This window comes from Solanum tuberosum, unplaced genomic scaffold (genome assembly GCF_000226075.1).
Source record: "Solanum tuberosum cultivar DM 1-3 516 R44 unplaced genomic scaffold, SolTub_3.0 scf00264, whole genome shotgun sequence".
In the NCBI taxonomy this organism is placed as follows: domain Eukaryota; kingdom Viridiplantae; phylum Streptophyta; class Magnoliopsida; order Solanales; family Solanaceae; genus Solanum; species Solanum tuberosum.
In genome coordinates this window covers 223,960-231,845 of record NW_006239193.1, presented here as the reverse complement: position 1 = coordinate 231,845, position 7,886 = coordinate 223,960, and positions in this window count along the sequence as shown.

The window sequence follows — 7,886 nt, the reverse complement described above, 5'->3', positions numbered from 1 at the left end:
TTGGCATCAATGTATGATAATTTTCATCCATAGATTCCTTCCATCCATGGAGTTCCCAAATTCCTCTATTTTTAAAGTTAGAAATCCCCAATTGAGTAAGGGTTTTCTTCAATAGCCATGGGTTCTCTTCAATGTTGATTTAAATGATTGAATTATGATCTTTTATGCATGAATTAATGAAAGACTATGGTTTTTATGATGATCCCCCATGAATCCATGTAAATCCCATATTTTCCAATTATGATGAAATAATGTGAGTTTGGATTATGAAAGAATATTTTTATGAAATCATGCATGAATTGATAGAATTATATGATTTTATGATGAATATATATAAACCCATATCGAACCCATGATTTGTAGATGTTGATGATTGAAAGTGGTTTTGAACCTTGAAAGGTGAATTACGAAATTATGCATATTCTTATGAAACCTAAGCAAATGTTTTAAGGATGATTTGAGAGTAAAGTATCAATGATGATGTTTTGTTGTTGAAAGGGTTTTTCTCATATACATATGGAAGCATGATTGTGAAATATTTTCTCACTTAATAAGGATTCTAAGGTTGAAAAGTCTTCTCACCTAATTGAATCAAAGATTAAGAGCTATCCTAAGGAAAACTAGCTTGGATTGGTTAGAAGACGTGCCTTCCCATGGATAATGACTTAGCTTGGATTGGTTATTGAATGATACCTTTCCATGAATGACTTATGACCTAGCTTGGATTGGTAAGATGACGTGCCTTTCCATGGATAATAAGAACAAGTAAGAAATGACTATTCTGTGGGATTTATGCTTAGCACAGAGAGAATATTGAGATGGAAGATCTCCGGTGAGTAGAGGACAGGTTTCTAGAAGCAATCTCCTTATCCCCTACCTATGTGCCCATATAGGATGATTTTCTAGATAGACATTAGCTAGAGGATCCACCTAAGCTAGAAGTTTATGGTTCTACTTTGGCAAGTAGGACAACCCTTTTCGGTATGGGAGACACCGGGGGATCATGTTATAGCTCACATCGTCTTTTTGTCGGTTAAGGCTCATTCCCATAATAATAATGAACTAAAGATACTTCAAGAAGAATCTCACATGTGTTTAAAGATGATGTTCACTTGTATTGATCATGATTGTATGACTTATGGTTTCTAACTCTCAAAATACATGTTTTAGATTGATCATTGCATACTTATGAAAATGTCCCCTTTTAGCATGATTTAAATGTTTTATGCATGACTATCATACTTGGTACATTGTTTTGTACTAATGCATACTCTTGCCTATATTTCCCCAAATGTAGGGTCCGACAATCAAGGTTCTCAGTTTCGTGGCTAGAGGTTGACTTGAGAGATTTCTGAGCTTTGGTGAGTCGTCATGCTTCGAGGAAGAATTCTCATTATTTTTAGTTTCTGTCTTACTTTCAATTTTGGATATGATGTATGGGCTAGGGCCAATTTCATTCTATTGTATTAGATTGCTATTGAGACAGTGCTTAGACTTCCACTTTACTTTTATAATAACTTTTTTGGACTTGAAATGTATTTCTTTATCTCTTTTGGTTCTATTTCTTATGTTATGAATGTTAAGTGGCTTGTATGGGGACTCTGGAGGTCCTATACGCCATGTTACATCTAAGGTGTACCTCTAGGTCGTGACATCTCATCTCACTTTTCAAGCATCAAAGAATATCGAAATGAATTCCATGAAGATCAACTCTCAATCAACTTCCTTAAGGTCACTACCTCCAAGTTCTCTATTGAAGTTGAAGGAATTCTTGGCGTTACCTTTGGAAGTTTCAGAGCTGTTACGAGGAGCAAGGCTGCTACACTAGGACAACAAAAACTTCAAGTGTCGTCCGCAACAACTCCTATTTTTGGGTCTTCTACTCTAAAAGGAGCAAGGTTTTCCACAAATGCTTAATAAGGAGGAAACAGTCTTGCTGAAAAGATCAAGAAGACATTGACTCTACTTGAGCAATCTGGTTGCAAGAACTCTACCACAAGGGAGAACTATGATTCAACCAATGAACCATCTCCACATGTATCGTGTAACGTGAGTCCGCTTAAGATCAACTTATGATACAATCCATGCTACTCTCCTACATCTCCAATGATCATGCAAACGATGGTGACTGCTGCTTCATCCCCTGAGGAACAACTTGCAAATCTGACAAAGTTGGTTGAAGGATTGACAAAGCATGTAGAACACCAAGAGTCTCGAATTGATAAGTTAACGGATAGGATGGAAGGACTTTTAGATGGAGATGCGAGTCATGCACCTAGAAAGGGTGTTGAAGTTCAAGAGATCGAAACTCCTGCGAAGAAAACACCGCTTGTTAATGAGATACCACTTGACCAAACATCTCACGACACGAGCTGACGACAGCCATGCAACACCTGTATGAAAGTAAGTACCATCCCGTTTCCTCTAGAGGAATGATCCCACTCGATCTCTTGAAGAAGTTCATTGAAGGCACAATAAAAGATAAGTATGAAGTCTCCACCAAGTCTTCTCATATGTATGACAATCCATACACTACAAGAATTGATAACTTCAAAATTCCTGCTGGTTATCAACCTCCTAAATTTCAACAATTTAAGGGCAAATGATATGCGAAGCAACATGTTGCACACTTTATAGAGACATGTAATAATGCTGGAACCTTTACCATCTTGTCAAGCAGTTTGTCCGCTCTGTAAAATGAAATGCCTTTGATTGGTACACGGATCTCGAGCCTAATTCTATCGATAGTAGGGAGAAACTAGAGCACGAGTTTCACAATCTCTTTTATAGTACAAGGCGTATAGTGAGAATGGTAGAACTCACGAATACTCACTAAAGGAAGGATTAACAAGTTATAGATTTCATAAATAGATGGAGGAATGCGAGCCTAAATTGCAAGGATAGGCTTAGTGAAGCTTCTTCAATAGAGATGTGTATCCAAGGAATGCACTGTGAGCTTCTTTACATCTTACAAGGAATAAAACCAAAATCCTTCAAAGATTTAAGTACTTGTTCTCATGATATGGAGTTGAGCATGTCCTTTGCTGGAAAAAATGTGACATTTTTTCATGATCCTCGCAAAGGAAGAGACAAGTAGGAAACAAAAAGATGGAGCAAATTTGTGCCCAGGAATGACAACAAAGAATCTATGAATGTTAATGTGTCACTTGTGAAGTTCAATATGAAGGAAGACATGAAGGAAAGTGTGAGAACGAATTTCCAAGCACGTTCGAATAAAAAATTGACATTAAGGGAGATGCAAGGAAAAAAATATCCCTTCTTGGATTCTGATGTTTCTGAGACTTTTGATGAGTTGCTCGAGTTAAAGCTCATTGCGTTGCCAGAGATAAAGCAACCTAATGAAGTTGGAAAAGCTAATGACCCAAATTATTGTAAGTATCACAAACTTGTGAGTCATCCTCTTGAAAAATATTTTATCTTCAAGGATAGAGTGATGCGATTGGTTAACGGAAAGAAATTGTCCTTGATGATGAGAAGGCTAGTTCTAACCAGATCTCTATCACATTCGGCTTGCTCGATCCGGTCCAAATATATATCTCTTGAAAGCATGAAGAAGAGCCATTGGAGCAAGAAGTTGATATAGATGGTGATGAAGGCTGGATTCTTGTGACTTAGTGAAGACGCAACAAGTCAAGTTTACGAAAATAATCATCCGAACAACCGATTAGAAGAAAAATGGTGAGGAAATTGGAGAAGCAAAAATCAATCAAGCGCCCAAAGAGGGAAAAGGTAGAAGTGCATCATTATTAGAAACCCCGACGTCCTATGACTCTAGAAGAATTCTTACCAAGTTCATTTTATACAAAATCTACTCAAGACAATGTCAAGGCATCTTGTTTCAATGCTGATAAAGAAGAAAAAATAAGGTGCCTCCTACTGACATAGAAGGAACAACGAGTGAATGCTCACCAAAAGTGTATCCTAGTGATGAAGAAAAAGAAACAAGGGATGTCTCGTCAATAAAGTCTCCTTCATCTTCTAAAAAACCTATTGAACATTCTTCCCAAGAAGCACATGCATGTGATACAAAAACCACAATTACAGATAATGATCTTCTATTTGGTGAAACACTACACAACTGTCCCTTTTATATGGTGGGTCATGTGCTAGAGAAGAAGATAAATAAAATTTTAATAAATGAAGGATATGGAGTTAACATTTTGCCTATCCACACATTGAAGGAACTCGACATCACAACTAAAGAACTTAGTGAAAGTCATTTGTTGATACAAGGATTTAATCAAAGAGGACAAAGGTCCATAGGCTCTATTAAATTAGAAATTCACATGGAAGAATTGTGATAAAGCGCATGGATGCATGTTATCGACGCAAAGGCTTTACACAATATATTACTTGGCAGGACTTAAGTACATGAGAATAGAATTGTCTCATCTTCTTACTATCAATGTTTGAAGTATCTTGAAAGCAGGATTGAAAGGAAGATAGTTGCAAATGATAATCCTTTCACTGAAGTTGAGACAACTTTGCTAATGCAAAATTCTATTTGAAGAGTCATGTTGTTAAAGGGACAAAATCTAATGATTCAAATCAATCAAGTCTGATAAGATCATAAGCAAAAGAATCCATGTGGCTATTGGAAACGTAAAGATGACATTAAATAACCTTGTCCCATTCTTCATGAAGGGAAGATCATGTATTCGAAGAAGAAGCTGACTTTTGGACTTCACTATGTTCCAAAAGTGGAGAAAGAAGAAGGTCAATCATCTAACCTTCAAGAAAATGCACTACAAGAGAAATGGCCATTAAGGAAGAGAAATCTGGTCCCTAAAAGTTTTTTTCTCGTCCCTAAAAGTCAATAGAGACCTTAAAAATGTGGTCGCCGCTCGTCCCTAAAGGCTTCTTCGCTAAAAGGCAATTGGGACGAGTTTTTTTAACCGGTCCCTAAAGTATCTTGCGACCATGTTTATTCTGGTCCCTAAAAATCTTTTAGAGACCATATATCTGGTCCTAAAATTGTTGTTTGGTTCCGCTTTTTTGGTGTCTACAAACTTTTAGCATCCACCTTCTCTGGTCCTGAGACACTTTTAAGGACAAGGCATCTGGTCATTACAAGGTTTATATATATTAGAAAATTTTTACTCACTGTATTATAAAATATCAATTGCATGTAGACAAAATATCAATAATCTCAGTATTTTCAATATATATAATTAATTACAAAAAAAAATAGATCAAGATTCCATCAGCAGCAAAATAGCATGGTTCATCCAATATAAGTTATTACATTCATTACACAAAACTTGAAAATTTGCACAATAATCTTGGCAAAATAATAACCTCATCTTCTCTTTTGGTTTGGGACATGTAAGCGCATCAAATCTTCGAATCCTACAAAAGACATACGATAAATATTATTAAAAACTATGAAAAAGTTCTATTTGTAAATTGAAATTAAACATTGTTTAGACTATATAATAATATATTCCAACCAATGCATTTAATGTTGCGCTCAATTCTAAAGCAAAGTTCTATGAAATATATAATGTGCCATTTATAGATGTATATTTAGTTTCAGATTAACGGTCAAGACATCAATAATAAAATTAGAGTATAGATGACTTTCGTAGCTTCTCAGTCAGATACAAAAACATACCTCAAAAAGATTTAAGTCCCTAAGATCGTCAAGTCATTGAATACCTTTCCCCATCTGCATCTCAAGTTCCTCCCTTTACAATAAAGTTTCTCCAATCACCCTTCTAGACCTTTGTAACAAATTTATAGGATGAAATAATATGCTGGTTATGAGAAAATGGAAAATGCAATAGCATGCTCTATGTTATAAGCTATAAACAAGTAAAGCATCCTCACCTTAAAATATTAAAAATACTTATCAAGAAATAATAATCTGGAAAAAATTGACGATTCCTTCAGCTAAACTACTGTCAGTTTCCTTTCCATGCCTTTGATGTTGAACTGCAATCATGTGGTCAAACATCAACACAAAAGGACATTAGTTTTTTAATTACTCCTTTGCAGGTTCGGTGGAATTAAATATTGTAAAGGCTCATTTAGAAACTACTATAATCTCTCTTCCACTGCTTAGCATGATCAAATGACTAGAACTAGAAAGAGGGAGGAAATGAAGCTTATCAAAATAATTAACAAATATATGAACTAGCTAATAACATAGAATGTGAAAGCCGACTAATTTGATTGACATTTCAATGAAGTATATATAAGTTGAACTGCAAAAGCCTACATACATAGCAAGCTAGATGAATCATGAGGTATATATAAGCTTAACTCCAAGAGCCTACATACACAACAAACTAGATGAAACATCTATACTAAATCTTACTTCTCCCCTTTTCTATGATACATGTTTATATCAACTTTTAGCTTTACAATTTACTATAGATACATGCTGAAAAGCGACTCCCTAATTTCCTCTATTGAACCTGCGACCGAGCTAGTAAAATATTTGCAGTCAACATGACAAAATTAACAAAACTTTCATTATAGTATACCAATGATCTTCAAGAAAAATTTCTAGGAGTATTTTCTTGTGCAAAATCATTATTAAAAGATAACTTTTGACACTAATGATGCATGGATGAATCCCTGTAATCCTTCTTAGCGAAAATACCCCTTGATTCGCATCCTGGTTTCTGGCCAAGCCTTCCTTGATTCGTACCACATATGCTTCTCATATATGATGAAATCATCTCAGTAAAGAAACACAATAGTATAAAAAAAATACAATACCAATGGAGTTATAATACCAAGAAAAATGCGACTTTTTGCAAAACATGATTGTTGGTAAATCATATATTCTTTGGACGTGAAATCGAGTTTCAAATTTTCTATAAAGGAAGAAGCATGATTGGATGTGCTCCTAAAGGTTTATATGAAGAAAGTCATTAATATGAGAATCAACTAGGCTATGTGAATTGGATCATCTTTAGTTGAATCATTTAAACAATGTTTTCAGGTGATGGATTCTCCAAGTGACCGTAATACCTCACATGGTAATTCCAGAGATATTAGAGTCCATTTACATGTCTTGTGAATGACAGAAATGGCACAAAATCTATAGTTGAAGGTATTGCTATCCGGCTATCTAGAAACTCAATGTATGAATAAAGGGATTTTGAAGCTCTTTCCTTGTCTTAGAGCTGCATATTCAATTCGCATAATAAAGTGAGAAGAATTTGTTGCCGTTAGAAGCACAACATGATGCATATCCTCTCTTAGTACAAAGACATGCAAGACTTTTGCCACAAAGAGCTTTTTGTATACATATGAACTATAAGCTTTTCATATGTTTTACACCTCAACTGGTTCGAGTAGATTGTCCCAGGCAAATGAACAAGCGAAAGAAACTATATTTTTAGGCATGATATAAGAGTTTTGCCTACTTATTGCACCAAAATTCTAATAGTTAATCAGCTATAAACACATATCATGTGTAAGAAAAGCTTAACACAATAAGTGAAACTTCTACACCTTCATAGCAAGTGTTATTACCTCATTGTTTTTGTCTTCTCCGTATATCGTGACACAAAAGTACGTTTCTCTTTCTTGGTTGTTTAACTCACAATGAACAACTTTAGAGAAGGAGCAGTAACTATATGCACATTAGTCTGCCAAGATATCCACCAACCATGAACCGCAAGGCATTGAAGCAAGAAGTCTCAGTTTTTGCTGATTATTTCTTTTCAAAAGTTGTCTATTAATTCTAAGCAAAAGAAGTAAGTTTATGCTACAATGTATGAACTGTTAACAACTCAACATACCAAGCAGGGTGAAAAATGGAGTTCAAAGGTCCATAACATTAAAAAATTGTTGAACTTTTCCCTTTGTTTTTTCACAAAGGACTGCACTACTTAATGAAGTACACAAAG